Source organism: Salvelinus alpinus, chromosome 10 (genome assembly GCF_045679555.1).
Source record: "Salvelinus alpinus chromosome 10, SLU_Salpinus.1, whole genome shotgun sequence".
In the NCBI taxonomy this organism is placed as follows: domain Eukaryota; kingdom Metazoa; phylum Chordata; class Actinopteri; order Salmoniformes; family Salmonidae; genus Salvelinus; species Salvelinus alpinus.
Window position 1 is genome coordinate 44,989,932 of NC_092095.1, and position 18,238 is coordinate 45,008,169.

Genomic DNA, 18,238 nt, shown 5'->3' on the forward strand with positions numbered 1-18,238 from the left:
GAGAGCGTATAGATGCGAGAAGGAATTATTAATCCAGTGAGGATGCTGTATGTATGTGGCTGCTATGAAAGTGAACTGTGTGTGTAGGTAATCAGGGCTGTATTCATTCTACCAATTATGTTGCAAAACGTTTCTTAAACGAAAGTAAATGGGATGGACTGACCTGCAATAGAAACTCTTGTTTTGGTTGCAAAACTGAACAACTGTTTGGAATAATGATTACACCCTAGATCCGCTAGATGCAGGCAAGAGTATGCAAGGCGGTATTGAATGTGTCACTGCCACCTTTGTCTCTAAACCTCCTGTGCACCTACGTTAATACGTTATAAACTTACATATTTAGGTTAGGTTGTAGCAACCTCAGGATGGGTATAGGGCAAATTCGAGTATGATGTTGTAGCCTAAACCTATCGATGTTACATTGAGCTGGGTGAATGGAATATGAAGCACTGGATTACCTCTTTCATTTCGCATTTAATAGTCAGATTTCCTTTAGGTAATATTTGAAAGTTTTTTTTTTTCTTCTTTCAGTTTTACATTTCCTCAAACCATAGGATAAAACTAATCCAAGAAGTTGAACACTTGGATACTTTATGCCATCTGGTGTCTCTAAAAATACATCCTGCACCAATGATGCACATTAATAAGGCCTTATTATAACATTATATTAACATCTTTAGCTATGTACTGATATTGCAAAATTAACCATACTGTTATACCTTGTTGAAAGACTTGAGTGTTTGTAGTATGCAGAGGTTTAACTGGGTGACATTCCTTCATTATGACTCAAGTTTTTTGTTTTTTTTCTGAATTCAGGACCGAGGCCCCAAGTCCACGTGGGAGATTTCTCAGAAGAGGCCAGCTGGCCAGGATAAGGAAAAGTAGAACAGAATTGCAAACAGAATGAGCTTAGATTTTGAGTTTTGTATGTCCTGGTTTGGATGAAGATTAAGGACTACCACAAAGACTGAGAGACATGGAATTGTGGGTTGGAGCTGCAATGATGTTGTTGGCGGTTTACTCAAAACTTTGGAAGGATTGGTATAATGGAATTTCAGTCATGGGTAGGGTTGTACATTTTGTGGAATATTCAGAGGTGGAAATTTTCCATTGGAATTAATGGAAGTATATGCAAATTCATATGAATACTGTTTAAATGTAGATGTTTTTTGCATTGGCTATTTTTACCATATCATATGGAGACAGAAACATAAACCTTTTACCTTATCATAAGTATACATAATTGCAAATTATTAAATCCTTCCAATAGAAATAAAAAAAACAATTTAGTTACGAATTGAAATTTGTTGTTCAGTGAAATCATCCCATGTGAAGAATCAACTCAATTAAAGAACGGGAATATTGAATGATCCCCAATGATCCAACGCATGTCCCAAAAATGTTTTCAACAATACATCTGTAAAATGATAGTCTAGAAACTAAAGCTTTGGTTGTCTTCCTCTCAGGCTTCCATGTCTTCTCCCTGGACCTCTTCAATGTACACCTCTTGAACATCAGACTCTGAGGCCTCATCTTCACTCACTTTCCCACCTTGTTGAGGATGGCTCGTTGTCAGGCTCAAAAAGCTTCAAATTTGCCCGGATGGCCACCAATTTTTCAACCCTTGTATTGGTCAGCCTGTTGCGTGCTGTGGTGTGTGTGTGTTCCCAAACAAGGACCAGTTGCGCTCTGGCGGCTGATGTTGGTGGGATTTGGAGGATGATGGAGGCAACAGGGGAAAGAGACTCAGATCCACAAAGTCCCTTCCATCAGATGGCTGATGAGATATTTTGGCACAACTGCCATATTGCACCTTCATCCCAAAGCCCTTACTTGGAATTCTACTTTGCCAGACTGCCAAGAACCTTGCCCTCATCCATGCCAAGGTGGAGAGACACGGTAGTGATGACACCTTAGGCCTTGTTGATCTCTGCACCAGACAGGATGCTCTTGCCATGGGTCCAACATGTATGCTGCGGTGTATATGGGCTTCAGGCAGAAGTCTTCATGCTTTTTGATGTATTTCAGAACTGCTGTTTCCTCTGCTTGGAGCAACAGTGAAGTGGGCCGGGCAGTACAGACTTCTTCTCTTACATCTGCAAGCAGTCTGAACATCAGACAGGGTGGAATTGTCTCCCTCAATCTGTGCAATGGCTACTGCTATAGCTTTCAGGAGTTTCGGGCTGCTTACCACTCCAAAAATACATCATCCAGGAGGATCCTCTTGATCCATATCGGCAGACAGTGATATGGCCATTTCTTGGAGTCAAACATGATGACAACACCACCCCAACGGGTGTTGCTGGGCAGCTTCAATGTGGTGCTTTTATTATTCTCACTTTGCTTGGTGAGGTAGATTGCTGCTATAACTTGATGACCCTTCACATACCTAACAGTTTCCTTGGCTCTCTTGTAGAGTGTATTCATTGTTTTCAGTGCCATGATGTCCTTGAGGAGCAGATTCAATGCATGAGCAGCACAGCCAGTAGGACTCCTCCACCTTAGACCAAGCAGCCTTCATGTTCGCAGCATTGTCTGTCACCAGTGCAAATACCTTCTGTGGTCCAAGGTCATTGACTGCCTGGAAGAATGCTCTGTGCATGCAGAGGGTTGCAATTCCATTGAATTGGGGATAGTTTAACCAAAATATACCACAAGACCTAGAATTGCCTTGTGTATCCCACAAAAAAAGGTTCACTGTTATAAGCTAACTTTTTTTAAATGAATTTAAGCAAAATTCCCCAAATTCCCGGCCTTAACTTCCCATGGAAAAAATCCGGAAATTTTCCGGAAAGTTGCCGACCCTTTGCAACCCTAGTCATAGGGCAGGTTGGACTACGTCACTGGCATTGCATATTATGTGATTGCATCGTTTCAAAAAAATAAATAATGGAATCGTCATAAAATAATACTGAGGTCTGCAAAATTGTATTGATTGAATTGTGTATAAACTATTGTTTTCATTTAAAATATTTTTCACTTGAAGCTATTTGAGTCAAAGTAAAATGTATTTCAGGGGAATGACTATCAAATATGTATATCTTTTGAAATCAGAATTGGCACATTATTCCTGTGCAAAATGCAGTTTAAATTATTACACACTAAAACAAAATGTAAACGCAACATCGAAGTCTTGGTCCCATGTTTCATGAGATGAAATAGAAAATCATAGAAATTTTCCATATGCACAAAAAGCTTATTTTCTCAAATGTTGTGCACACATTTATTTACATCCCTGTTAATGAATATTTCACATTTGCCAAGATAATCCATCCACCAGACAGTTGTGGCATATCAAGAAGCTGATTAAACAGCATGGTCATTACACAGGTGTACCTAGTACTAGGGGAAAAAGACCACTTTAAAATGTGCAGTTTTGTCACACAACACAATGCCACAGATGTCTCAAGTTTTGAGGGAGTGTGCAATTGGCATGCTGACTGCAGGAATGTCCACCAGAGCTGTTGCCAGAGAATTTAATGTTAATTTCTCTACCATAAACTGCCTCCAACATTGTCCAGTGGATGGTTTTGCCTGCTATTTTTGTTCATTGTCTTTCTGTTGCTACGTTATACTATTTGCTACTGATTTCATCAACACACACACATTAGAGGGAGTGGACATATAGAAGTAAAAGGATGCCAACCTTTGATTAAATGTTAATTTCTCAGAATATGAATTGTTATCAAACAAAGGTCACAAGACATGCAGCTGAACAAATACAATAGCTACATACATGCAAATATAAAGGGAAACCCCTCTTTGGTTTGGTGGACTACATTAACATTTTACTATCAAAGCTCAGTTATTTGTTTGATGTTCCTGCATGCTCGTTGGCCAGATACTACTTTAAAACGTCCAGCAGTCTTTCGCACAAGTTTCCCCTGTCGTCATTTTCTGAGTGAACTTTGATCATTGAGCAAGCTGTGTCACAGCTTCATTGATATATCTGTTCATGTAGGAATGAGTCATATGCCTTTTATTCTGCGGTGGATGCTACATGGGTAGAAGTTGCTCACGGTTTGGTAATCCTATGCATTCCTTCGCTTTAGACCTACACATGTTCTATGCATGTCAAAGGCCACCTGTCAGACTGGAACAGTAGTGATGCTTAATTGCTTTGACAATTTTATCAAATACGTTTTTATTGAAAGTCAATTGCACTTTTGAGATAGTGTAGCCTGTTCGGATGTCTAGAAGGAGAATGAAAATAACAATGCCTGAAATGAGGCCTGACGTGAAACTGGTTATATTGGGGGACATGAACGTTGGGAAGACCTCTCTGTTACACAGGTACATGGATAAAAAGTTAAATGATGCCATTAGTATCGTCGGCGGTGCGTTCTACTTAAGCAGTGGGGACCCTACAACATATCGCTTTGGGACACCGCAGGTAGGTATTTTTTATGATAAAATATATTGTATAGCACATGGGGAAAGTGCAATGTCAATTTATACTTTTATTTTGCATTTTTAAATGCACAGACAGACTAATTTAAATTATTTAGGCTATACTCATCAAGAGTAATTGGTTGACAGAACCAAGAATCAATATGTATTTTCCAAATTCACAGTAGGGTTTCAAGAATCTTTTTCAAATTTGTATTTCATGTCTAATTTTGGGGGGATTTGTTTACAGTGGGGCAATTAATGGGCGGGGGAAGTGCTTGACACAGTAGTTAGGGCTACTTTCCATACAGAGCTCAACTGAAGATAACCTCTTGTCTTGAGTGACTGGGTTTTTCCATTCAATACAGAAATCAGTAGCTTTTGTGTGTGGAATACCCAAAGCATATAGTAAAAGTTGATCTGTCTGCCCATGTGTATATCTCTGTTGGTTTATGCTTGTTCTTGCTGTATAGTAGAGCGACCCTGCGTTCATAAACACATATATTGACTCCCACAAGGCGGAGAGGTTTCTTGGAGCAGTTGTTAGCGTGCTGGTCTTTTGACCAGAAGGCTGAGGGTTCGCAGACCACCTTGGACAAGCTCCCTCTCCCTTCTTGTTTCATTACACTATGTAACCATCTAAACATGCTCAATGTTTCACTTCTAGATCTGGAGCAGTTCCACAGGCTCGGCCCCATGTACTGCCGGGGCGCGTCTGCTGTCATCCTCACCTACGACGTGACCAACTGGCAGAGCCTGGTCGAGCTTGAGGACCGCTTCCTGTCTCTCACCGACACGGCCAATCACGACTGCAACAAGGCTAACTTTACTGACCCCCTGTCCACATACCGCACTATGCCTGCCACCTCACCCCTCCAGCTTCCGCTACTACGGGCTCCCCTGTGGCCAACCGAGAGGTTCAAAAGGAGGAAGCCATGGCGCTCTACCAGCGTGCTGGATGAGCGTTTGAGCCCGCCTGCAGAGAGGATGTGCTTTGAGACGAGAGCCTAGACGGGTGCCAACGTGGATGCGTTGTTCGAGGCGCTGTCCAACATGGTGCTGCCGTCCATCCTGAGGATGAGGTCGGAGAGCGAGGCCGCACTCACCATAGACCTGGAAGACGAGAGGCCGGTGTCCAGCAAGCAAACCAAGGGGGGCTGCTGCTGAATGGAGTAGAGTGAAGTTGCCCCAAGATGCTGATCTTGGGTCTATTTTGCATTTCCCCCACAAATGAGTAAGGTTAGGATTGGGGGAGGGGAAGCTGATCCTAGATCTGTACCTTGGGGAAAGTTTACCCCAGAGCCTGCTGAAGATGACAAGGAAAGCCATCTTGGGGAGAATCTCAATTGTATTCTCCTCACCTCCTCTCGCCTAGTATTCTTCTCATAACCCATTGGATGAGAAAGCCAGAGGTCCCTTCCCTCTGACCATCTCCAATAGGTTTTGAGATGGAGAGATGATGCGAGGAGTACGCAATTGAGAGTCTCCCCTGGAGTTGGGGGTTGGTTTTCACAGACACACGTACATACACCCACGTAGTTTCTACTTTAATACAGAGGGATTCCTCATCAAGTGAGCTCAACTGTTCAGCAGGGCCGGATTACTGAACAGGCACTGTAGGCACGCGCCTTGGGCCCCTAACCCATATTTTTGTTGCATATGATACCAAAATGTGTAGAATTGTAGGAAATTAGCTTTAAAACTTTTAAATGATTTCAGCCTCATGGCAAAATGTGTAGAATTGTAGGAAATTAGCTTTAGAATGGCAAAGTTATCTTAACCTCATGGCAAAATGTGAACAAAATGAGATGCGCTATAAAATATCAACCCCCCAAAATCTGCCCAATGGCAAAAAGTGTAGAATTGTAGGAAATTGGCTTTAAAACTGTGTATGTCAAAATTTGCTCTTGTCCTCATGACACAATGCTTAGAATAGCATTAGAAAACTTCAAATGTTTCTCTCTGCACCATGGAAGAATGTGCTAATTCAGTAAGTAAGTCCGTTAGTCCGGCACTGCTGTTCAGATTTCTAGATTTATTTTATAGTTTCACACAACGGAAATCACGTTTTTTACTGTTTTTTAGTCAATTCTGATCTTGGGTAATTTTTGGACTGAGTTGCACAAACATGTCACTTGTCTGAGCTGTTTGACCTAGATATTTGTAAGTCGCTCTGGATAAGAGCGTCTGCTAAATGACTTAAATGTAAATGTAAATGTAGATAGAAAAATGCAGTTTCCCTTGATTTGTGGCATTTGCAGTTTTCAGACACTTTTTTTTCTTTATCTTTGTTTACAATCTGCCTAAATGAAACCCATTCTACCTCAATAATGGTTATTGAATTTCAGCTTTCTGTGAATAACATGGTTTTTAATTTTTGAAGGCGTCATGTGTTTATTCAACATATGGTGTAGAATGCTACCACAAGGGGGTAGTGTAGGGACTGTTTTTAGAGAGCTTTCATTGAATTGGAGGACTAAGAATATGGCCAAAGAACCAAAATATCCTCTTTACCCCCAAGACATTCTGTTGCCACCTTGACCTAGAAATAGAACAGAATTGAAATACTGGTGATACCGAGTCCCTGATGAGATTTCAAACTACTGTCCTTCATTTAAACAACATTTTGACACATACGCTACTCAAAAATGATCTTAGAACATTTTGATTCTCTGGGAAATTAGAACAGAAACATTTTGATATGTTCAGAATAACAACTAGGGCTGAGTGACTTGTTATTGGGGCCACTTTACTCACCTGTCAGTGTGTTCTAGTAAGAGGTGTTCTAGTAAGAAGTTTACGTGGCCGAGTGTCTGTCTAGAACTGTGCCATGGATATGATGGTGTTTGTTTCAGTGTCTTGAGCCGGTTAAACTAAGCTCCTTACCTGACGGACTGGGACCAGAAATATATATACACACACACACACACAACCGTTCAAAAGTTTGGAGTCACTTACTAATGTCCTTGTTTTTGAAAGAAAAGCACATTTTTTGTCCATTTAAAATAACATAAAATTGATCAGAAATACAGTGTAGACATTGTTAATGTTGTAAATCACTATTGTTGCTGGAAACGGCTGATTTTTTTAATGGAATATCTACATAGGCGTACAGAGGCCCATTATCAACAACCATCACTCCTGTGTTCCAATGGCACGTTGTGTTAGCTAATCCAAGTTTATAATTTTAAAAGGCTAATTGATCATTAGAAAAAGCTTTTGCAATTATGTTAGCACAGCTGAAAACTGTTGCTCTGATTAAAGAAGCAATATAACTGGCCTTCTTTAGACTAGTTGAGTATCTGGAGCATCAGCATTTGTGGGTTCGTTTACAGGCTTTAAATGGCCAGAAAGAAATAACTTTCTTCTGAAACTCGTCAGTCTATTCTTGTTCTGAGAAATTAAGGCTATTCCATGTGAGAAATTGGCAAGAAACTGAAGATCTCATACAAAGCTGTGTTCTACTCCCTTCACAGAACAGCGCAAACTGGCTTTAACCAGAATAGAAAGAGGAGTGGGAGGCCCCGGTGCACAACTGAGCAAGAGGACAAGTACATTAGAGTGTCTAGTTTGAGAAACAGATGCCTCACAAGTCCTCAACTGGTAGCTTCATTAAATAGTACCCGCAAAACACCAGTCTCCACTTCAACAGTGAAGAGGTGACTCCGGGATGCTGGCCTTCTAGGCAGTTGCAAAGAAAAAGCCATATCTCAGACTGGCCAATAAAAAGAAAAGATTAAGATGGGAAAAAGAACACAGACACTGGACAGAGGAAGATTGGAAAAAAGTGTTATGGACAGACGAATCTAAGTTTGAGGTGTTCAGATCACAAAGAAGAACATTCGTGAGACACAGAAAAGATGCTGGAGGAGTGCTTGACGCCATCTGTCAAGCATGTTGGGAGGCAGTGTGATGGTCTGAGGGTGCTTTGGTGGTGAGATTTGGGAGATTTGTACAGGGTAAAAGGGATCTTGAAGAAGGAAGGCTATCACTCCATTTTGCAATGCCACGCCATTCCCTGTTGACGGCGCTTAATTGGAGTCAATTTCTTCCTACAACAGGACAATGACCCAAAGCACAGCTCCAAACTATGCAAGAACTATTTAGGGAAGAAGCAGTCAGCTGCTATTTTGTCTATAATGGAGTGGCCAGCACAGTCACCGCATTGCAACCTTATTGAGCTGTTGTGGGAGCAGCTTGACCGTATGGTACGTAAGAAGTGCCCATCAAGCCAATCCAACTTGTGTGAGGTGCTTCAGGAAGCATGGGCTGAAATTAATTAAAATCATTATTTATAACCTTGTCAAGGTCTTGACTATATTTCCTATTCATTTTGAAACTCATTTCATGTATGTTTTCATGGACAACAAGGACATTTCTAAGTGACCCCAAACTTTTGAACGGTAGTGTGTGTATATACAGTGGGGAGAACAAGTATTTGATACACTGCCGATTTTGCAGGTTTTCCTACTTACAAAGCATGTAGAGGTCTGTAATTTTTATAATAGGTACACTTCAACTGTGAGAGACGGAATCTAAAACAAAAATCCAGAAAATCACATTGTATGATTTTTAAGTAATTAATTAGCATTTTATTGCATGACATAAGTATTTGATCACCTACCAACCAGTAAGAATTCCGGCTCTCACAGACCTGTTAGTTTTTCTTTAAGAAGCCCTCCTGTTCTCCACTCATTACCTGTATTAACTGCACCTGTTTGAACTCGTTACCTGTATAAAAGACACCTGTCAAAACACATTCAATCAAACAGACTCCAACCTCTCCACAATGGCCAAGACCAGAGAGCTGTGTAAGGACATCAGGGATAAAATTGTAGACCTGCACAAAGCTGGGATGGGCTACAGGACAATAGGCAAGCAGCTTGGTGAGAAGGCAACAACTGTTGGCGCAATTATTAGAAAATGGAAGAAGTTCAAGATGACGGTCAATCACCCTCGGTCTGGGGATCCATGCAAGATCTCACCTCGTGGGGCATCAATGATCATGAGGAAGGTGAGGTATCAGCCCAGAACTACACGGCAGGACCTGGTCAATGACCTGAAGAGAGCTGGGACCACAGTCTCAAAGAAAACCATTAGTAACACACTACGCCGTCATGGATTAAAATCCTGCAGCGCACGCAAGTTCCTCCTGCTCAAGCCAGCGCATGTCCAGGCCCGTCTGAACTTTGCCAATGACCATCTGGATGATCCAGAGGAGGAATGGGAGAAGGTCATGTGGTCTGATGAGACAAAAATAGAGCTTTTTGGTCTAAACTCCACTCGCCGTGTTTGGAGGAAGAAGAAGGATGAGTACGACCCCAAGAACACCATCCCAACCGTGAAGCATGGAGGTGGAAACATCATTCTTTGGGGATGCTTTTCTGCAAAGGGGACAGGACGACTGCACCGTATTGAGGGGAGGATGGATGGGGCCATGTATCGCGAGATCTTGGCCAACAACCTCCTTCCCTCAGTAAGAGCATTGAAGATGGGTCGTGGCTGGGTCTTCCAGCATGACAACGACCCGAAACACACAGCCAGGGCAACTAAGGAGTGGCTCCGTAAGAAGCATCTCAAGGTCCTGGAGTGGCCTAGCCAGTCTCCAGACCTGAACCCAATAGAAAATCTTTGGAGGGAGCTGAAAGTCCGTATTGCCCAGCGACAGCCCCGAAACCTGAAGGATCTGGAGAAGGTCTGTATGGAGGAGAGGGCCAAAATCCCTGCTGCAGTGTGTGCAAACCTGGTCAAGAACTACAGGAAACCTATGATCTCTGTAATTGCAAACAAAGGTTTCTGTACCAAATATTAAGTTCTGCTTTTCTGATGTATCAAATACTTATGTCATGCAATAAAATGCTAATTAATTACTTAAAAATCATACAATGTGATTTTCTGGATTTTTGTTTTAGTCTCTCACAGTTGAAGTGTACCTATGATAAAAATTACAGACCTCTACATGCTTTGTAAGTAGGAAAACCTGCAAAATCGGCAGTGTATCAAATACTTGTTCTCCCCCACAGTGGGGAGAACAAGTATTTGATACACTGCCGATTCTGCAGGTTTTCCTACTTACAAAGCATGTAGAGGTCTGTAATTTTTATCATAGGTACACTTCAACTGTGAGAGACAGAATCTAAAACAAATATCCAGAAAATCACATTCTATGATTTTTAAGTAATTAATTTGCATTTTATTGCATGAAATAAGTATTTGATACATCAGAAAAGCAGAACTTAATATTTGGTACAGAAACCTTTGTTTGCAATTACAGAGATCATACATTTCCTGTAGTTCTTGACCAGGTTTGCACACACTGCAGCAGGGATTTTGGCCCACTCCTCCATACAGACCTTCTCCAGATCCTTCAGGTTTGGGGGCTGTCGCTGGGCAATACGGACTTTCAGCTCCCTCCAAAGATTTTCTATTGGGTTCAGGTCTGGAGACTGGCTAGGCCACTCCAGGACCTTGAGATGCTTCTTACGGAGCCACTCCTTAGTTGCCCTGGCTGTGTGTTTCGGGTCGTTGTCATGCTGGAAGACCCAGCCACGACCCATCTTCAATGCTCTTACTGAGGGAAGGAGGTTGTTGGCCAAGATCTCGCGATACATGGCCCCATCCATCCTCCCCTCAATACGGTGCAGTCGCCCTGTCCCCTTTGCAGAAAAGCATCCCCAAAGAATGATGTTTCCACCTCCATGCTTCACGGTTGAGATGGTGTTCTTGGGGTTGTACTCATCCTTCTTCTTCCTCCAAACACGGCGAGTGGAGTTTAGACCAAAAAGCTATATTTTTGTCTCATCAGACCACATGACCTTCTCCCATTCCTCCTCTGGATCATCCAGAGGGTCATTGGCAAACTTCAGAAGGGCCTGGACATGCGCTGGCTTGAGCAGGGGGACCTTGCGTGTGCTGCAGGATTTTAATCCATGACGGCGTAGTGTGTTACTAATGGTTTTCTTTGAGACTGTGGTCCCAGCTCTCTTCAGGTCATTGACCAGGTCCTGCCGTGTAGTTCTGGGTTGATCCCTCACCTTCCTCATGATCATTGATGCCCCACGAGGTGAGATCTTGCATGGAGCCCCAGACCAAGGGCGATTGACCGTCATCTTAAACTTCTTCCATTTTCTAATAATTGCGCCAACAGTTGTTGCCTTCTCACCAAGCTGCTTGCCTATTGTCCTGTAGTCCATCCTAGCCATGTGCAGGTCTACAATTTTATCCCTGATGTCCTTACACAGCTCTCTGGTCTTGGCCATTGTGGAGAGGTTTGAGTCTGTTTGATTGCGTGTGTGGACAGGTGTCTTTTATACAGGTAACGAGTTCAAACAGGTGCAGTTAATACAGGTAATGAGTGGAGAACAGGAGGGCGTCTTAAAGAAAAACGAACAGGTCTGTGAGAGCCGGAATTCTTACTGGTTGGTAGGTGATCAAATACTTATGTCATGCAATAAAATGCAAATTAATTACTTAAAAATCATACAATGTGATTTTCTGAATTTTTGTTTTAGATTCCGTCTCTCACAGTTGAAGTGTAACTATGATAAAAATTACAGACCTCTACATGCTTTGTAAGTAGGAAAACCTGCAAAATCGGCAGTGTATCAAATACTTGTTCTCCCCACTGTATATACACTGCTCAAAAAAATAAAGGGAACACTAAAATAACACATCCTAGATCTGAATGAATGAAATATTATTATTAAATACTTTTTTCTTTACATAGTTGAATGTGCTGACAACAAAATCACACACAAATTATCAATGGAAATCAAATTTATCAACCCATGGAGGTCTGGATTTGGAGTCACACTCAAAATTAAAGTGGAAAACCACACTACAGGCTGATCCAACTTTGATGTAATGTCCTTAAAACAAGTCAAAATGAGGCTCAGTAGTGTGTGTGGCCTCCACGTGCCTGTATGACCTCCCTACAACGCCTGGGCATGCTCCTGATGAGGTGGCGGATGGTCTCCTGAGGGATCTCCTCCCAGACCTGGACTAAAGCATCTGCCAACTCCTGGACAGTCTGTGGTGCAACGTGGCGTTAGTGGATGGAGCGAGACATGATGTCCCAGATGTGCTCAATTGGATTCAGGTCTGGGGAACGGGCGGGCCAGTCCATAGCATCAATGCCTTCCTCTTGCAGGAACTGCTGACACACTCCAGCCACATGAGGTCTAGCATTGTCTTGCATTAGGAGGAACCCAGGGCCAACCGCACCAGCATATGGTCTCACAAGGGGTCTGAGGATCTCATCTCGGTACCTAATGGCAGTCAGGCTACCTCTGGCGAGCACATGGAGGGCTGTGCGGCCCCCCAAAGAAATGCCACCCCACCCCATGACTGACCCACCGCCAAACCGGTCATGCTGGAGGATGTTGCAGGCAGCAGAACGTTCTCCACGGCGTCTCCAGACTCTGTCACGTCTGTCACATGTGCTCATGTGCTCAGTGTGAACCTGCTTTCATCTGTGAAGAGCACATGGCGCCAGTGGCGAATTTGCCAATCTTGGTGTTCTCTGGCAAATGCCAAACGTCCTGCACGGTGTTGGGCTGTAAGCACAACCCCCACCTGTGGACGTCGGGCCCTCATACCACCCTCATGGAGTCTGTTTCTGACCGTTTGAGCAGACACATGCACATTTGTGGCCTGCTGGAGGTCATTTTGTAGGGCTCTGGCAGTGCTCCTCCTTGCACAAAGGCGGAGGTAGCGGTCCTGCTGCTGGGTTGTTGCCCTCCTACGGCCTCCTCCACGTCTCCTGATGTACTGGCCTGTCTCCTGGTAGCGCCTCCATGCTCTGGACACTACGCTGACAGACACAGCAAACCTTCTTGCCACAGCTCGCATTGATATGCCATCCTGGATGAGCTGCACTACCTGAGCCACTTGTGTGGGTTGTAGACTCCGTCTCATGCTACCACTAGAGTGAAAGCACCGCCAGACCAAAACATCAGCCAGGAAGCATAGGAACTGAGAAGTGGTCTGTGGTCACCACCTGCAGAACCACTCCTTTATTGGGGGTGTCTTGCTAATTGCCTCTAATTTCCACCTGTTGTCTATTCCATTTGCACAACAGCATGTGAAATTTATTGTCAATCAGTGTTGCTTCCTAAGTGGACAGTTTGATTTCACAGAAGTGTGATTGACTTGGAGTTACATTGTGTTGTTTAAGTGTTCCCTTTATTTTTTTGAGCAGTGTATATATACAGTGGGGAGAACAAGTATTTGATACACTGCCGATTTTGCCGATTTTCCTACTTACAAAGCATGTAGAGGTCTGTCATTTTTATCATAGGTACACTTCAACTGTGAGAGACGGAATCTAAAACAAAAATCCCAAAAATCCCATTGTATGATTTTTAAGTAATTAATTAGCATTTTATTGCATGACATAAGTATTTGATACATCAGAAAAGCAGAACTTAATATTTGGTACAGAATCCTTTGTTTGCAATTACAGAGATCATACGTTTCCTGTAGTTCTTGACCAGGTTTGCACACACTGCAGCAGGGATTTTGGCCCACTCCTCCATACAGACCTTCTCCAGATCCTTCAGGTTTCGGGGCTGTCGCTGGGCAATACGGACTTTCAGCTCCCTCCAAAGATTTTCTATTGGGTTCAGGTCTGGAGACTGGCTAGGCCACTCCAGGACCTTGAGATGCTTCTTACGGAGCCACTCCTTAGTTGCCCTGGCTGTGTGTTTCGGGTCGTTGTCATGCTGGAAGACCCAGCCACGACCCATCATCAATGCTCTTACTGAGGGAAGGAGGTTGTTGGCTAAGATCTCGCAATACATGGCCCCATCCATCCTCCCCTCAATACGGTGCAGTCGTCCTGTCCCCTTTGCAGAAAAGCATCCCCAAAGAATGATGTTTCCACCTCCATGCTTCACGGTTGGGATGGTGTTCTTGGGGTTGTACTCATCCTTCTTCTTCCTCCAAACACGGCGAGTGGAGTTTAGACCAAAAAGCTCTATTTTTGAATCATCAGACCACATGACCTTCTCCCATTCCTCCTCTGGATCATCCAGATGGTCATTGGCAAACTTCAGACGGGCCTGGACATGCGCCTGCTTGAGCAGGGGGACCTTGTGTGCGCTGCAGGATTTTAATCCATGACGGCGTAGTGTGTTACTAATGGTTTTCTTTGAGACTGTGGTCCCAGCTCTCTTCAGGTCATTGACCAGGTCCTGCCGTGTAGTTCTGGGCTGATCCCTCACCTTCCTCATGATCATTGATGCCCCACGAGGTGAGATCTTGCATGGAGCCCCAGACCGAGGGTGATTGACCATCATCTTGAACTTCTTCTATTTTCTTCTATTTTCTAATAATTGCGCCAACAGTTGTTGCCTTCTCACCAAGCTGCTTGCCTATTGTCCTGTAGCCCATCCCAGCCTTGTGCAGGTCTACAATTTTATCCCTGATGTCCTTACACAGCTCTCTGGTCTTGGCCATTGTGGAGAGGTTGGAGTCTGTTTGATTGAGTGTGTGGACAGGTGTCTTTTATACAGGTAACGAGTTCAAACAGGTGCAGTTAATACAGGTAATGAGTGGAGAACAGGAGGGCTTCTTAAAGAAAAACTAACAGGTCTGTGAGAGCCGGAATTCTTACTGGTTGGTAGGTGATCAAATACTTATGTCATGCAATAAAATGCAAATGAATTACTTAAAAATCATACAATGTGATTTTCTGGATTTTTGTTTTAGATTCCGTCTCTCACAGTTGAAGTGTACCTATGATAAAAATTACAGACCTCTACATGCTTTGTAAGTAGGAAAACCTGCAAAATCGGCAGTGTATCAAATACTTGTTCTCCCCACTGTATATGCACACACACACAGTACCAGTCAAAAGTTTGGACACACCTACTCATTCAAGGGTTTTTCATTACTTTTACTATTTCCTACTTTGTAGAATAAAAGTGAAGACATCAAAACTACGAAATAACTCATATGAAATCATGTAGTAATCAAACAAAGTTAAACAAATCAAAATATATTTTATTTGAGATTCTTGAAAGTACCCACCCACTTCATGACAGCTTTGCACACTCTTGGCATTCTCTCACCCAGCTTCATGAGAAATGCTTTTCCAACAGTCTTGAAGGAGTTCCCACATATGCTGAGCATATGTTTCCCTCCTTTCTTTCACTCTGCACTGCATTCCAACTCATCCCAAACCATCTCAATTAGGTTAAGGTTGGGTGATTGTGGAAGCCAGGTCATCTGATGCAGCACCATCACTCTCCTTCTTGGTCAAATAGTCCTTACACAGCCTGGAGGTGTGTTTTGGGTCATTGTCCTGTTGAAAAATGTGTTATATGTCCAGTAGGAGCAAACCAGATGGGATGGCGTATCGCTGCAGAATGCTGTGGTAGCCATGCTGGTTAAGTGTGCCTTGAACTCTAAATAAATCACCAACAGTGTCACCAGCAAAGCACCATCACACCTCCATGTTTCACGGTGGGAACCACACATGCAGAGATCCTCCGGTCACAAAGACACAGTGGTTTGAACCATAAATCTCTAATTTCGACTCATCAGACCAAAGGACAGATTTCCTCTGGTCTAATGTCCATTGTGCGTGTTTCTTGGCCCAAGCAAGCCTCTTCTTCTTATTGGTGTCCTTTAGTAGTGGTTTCTTTGCAGCAATTCGACCATGAATTCCTGATTCACGCAGTCTCCCCTGAACAATTGATGTTGAGATGTGTCTGTTACTTGAACTCTGTGAAGCATTTATTTGGTCTGCAATCTGAGGTGCAGTTAACCCTAATGCACTTATCCTCTGCAGAAGAGGTAACTCTGGGTCTTCCTTTCCTGTGGCGGTCCTCATGAGAGCCTGTTTCATCATAGTGCTTGATGGTTTTTGTGACTGCACTTGAAGAAACTTGGAAAGTTCTTGACATTTTCCACATTGACTGACCTTCATGTCTTAAAGTAATGAAGGACTTTCGTTTCTCTTTGATTATTTGAGCTGTTCTTGCCATAATATGAACTTGGTCTTTTACCAAATAACCTCACCTTCCTGAAGGGGACCAGCTACCACCGGCCTGAGGAGAGACACATGAAACGAGGGGTTAATGCGATAGTAAGAAGGGAGTTGTAATCTATAACACACCTCGTTTATCCTCCTCAGGACTTTAAATGGCCCCACACACTGCGGCCCCAGCTTCCGGCAGGGCAGGCGGAGGGGCAGGTTTCGGGTCGAGAGCCAGACCCTGTCCCCTGGTGCGAACACAGGGGCCTCACTGCGGTGGCGGTCAGCGCTCCTCTTCTGCCGCTCACTGGCCTGCCTGAGAGAGGCCTGGACTGCCCGCCAGGTCTCTTTAGAGCGCTGTACCCACTCCTCCACCGCAGGAGCTTCGGTCTGGCTCTGATGCCACGGAGCCAGGACCGGCTGGTACCCCAATACGCATTCAAATGGCGACATGTTAGTTGAGGAGTGGCGGAGTGAGTTCTGGGCCAACTCTGCCCACGGGACGTACCTTGCCCATTCTCCTGGCCGGTCCTGGCAACACGACCTCAGAAACCCACCTCCTGGTTCACTCTTTCCACCTGCCCATTACTTTCGGGGTGATACCCAGAGGTAAGGCTGACCGAGACCCCCAGACGCTCCATAAATGCCCTCCATACCCGGGACGTGAACTGGGGACCTCGATCAGATACGATGTCCTCCGGCACCCCGTAGTGCCGGAAGACGTGGGTAAATATAGCCTCCACAGTCTGTAGGGCCGTAGGGAGACCAGGCAATGGAAGGAGACGACAGGACTTAGAAAACCGATCCACAACGACCAAAACGGTAGTGTTCCCCTGAGACGGGGGAAGATCAGTCAGGAAATCTACCGATAAATGAGACCATGGCCGTTGTGGAACCGGGAGGGGTTGTAACTTCCCTCTAGGCAGGTGCCTAGGAGCCTTACTCTGTGCGCATACCGAGCAGGAAGAGACATAGAGTCTCACGTCCTTAGCCAAGGTGGGCCACCAGTATTTCCCCCTAAGACCCCGCACTGTCCTCTCAATCCCTGGATGACCCGAAGAAGGTAGTGTATGAGCCCACCGAATCAATCGATCACGAACACCAAGCGGTACGTACCTCAGGCCAGTAGGACACTGAGACGGCACAGGTTCTACCCTCAACGCCCGCTCGATGTCCGCGTCCAACTCCCATACCACCGGGGCCACCAGACACGAGGCTGGAAGAATGGGAGTCGGATCGATGGGCCGGTCATCCGTGTCATAGAGACGAGACAGCGCGTCGGCCTTCGTGTTGAGGGAACCTGGTCGGTAAGAGATCGTAAATCTAAAACGAGTAAAGAACATGGCCCACCTAGCTTGACGCGGATTCAGTCTCTTCGCCTCTCGGATATACTCCAGATTGCGGTGGTCAGTCCAGATGAGAAAAGGGTATTTAGCCCCCTCAAGCCAGTGTCTCCACACCTTCAGGGCTTTTACCATAGCTAGTAACTCCCGGTCCCCCACATCATAGTTCCGCTCCGCCGGCTCCAGCTTCTTAGAAAAGAAAGCACAGGGACGGAGCTTCGGTGGTGTGCCCGAGCGCTGTGATAGCACGGCTCCAACACCAGCCTCGGACGCATCCACCTCCACTATGAACGCTAACGAAGGGTCCGGATGCGCCAACACTGGAGCCTCAGTAAACCTTGCCCTCAACTGGTTGAAGGCTCCATCTGCCTCGGCCGACCACCGTAGACGCACCGGGCCCCCCTTCAGCAGTGAGGTAATGGGTGCCGCCACTTGGCCAAAACCCCGGATAAACCTCCGGTAGTAATTGGCAAACCCTAAAAACCGCTGCACCTCCTTTACCGTGGTTGGAGTCGGCCAATTACGC

At 44.5% G+C, this 18,238-nt stretch overlaps 1 pseudogene; it reads left to right on the top strand.

The window, feature by feature from the left end:
* Positions 1-3,982: 3,982 nt before the first annotated feature.
* Positions 3,983-6,716, top strand: LOC139531359 (ras-related protein Rab-20-like; annotated as a pseudogene).
* Positions 6,717-18,238: the final 11,522 nt, after the last annotated feature.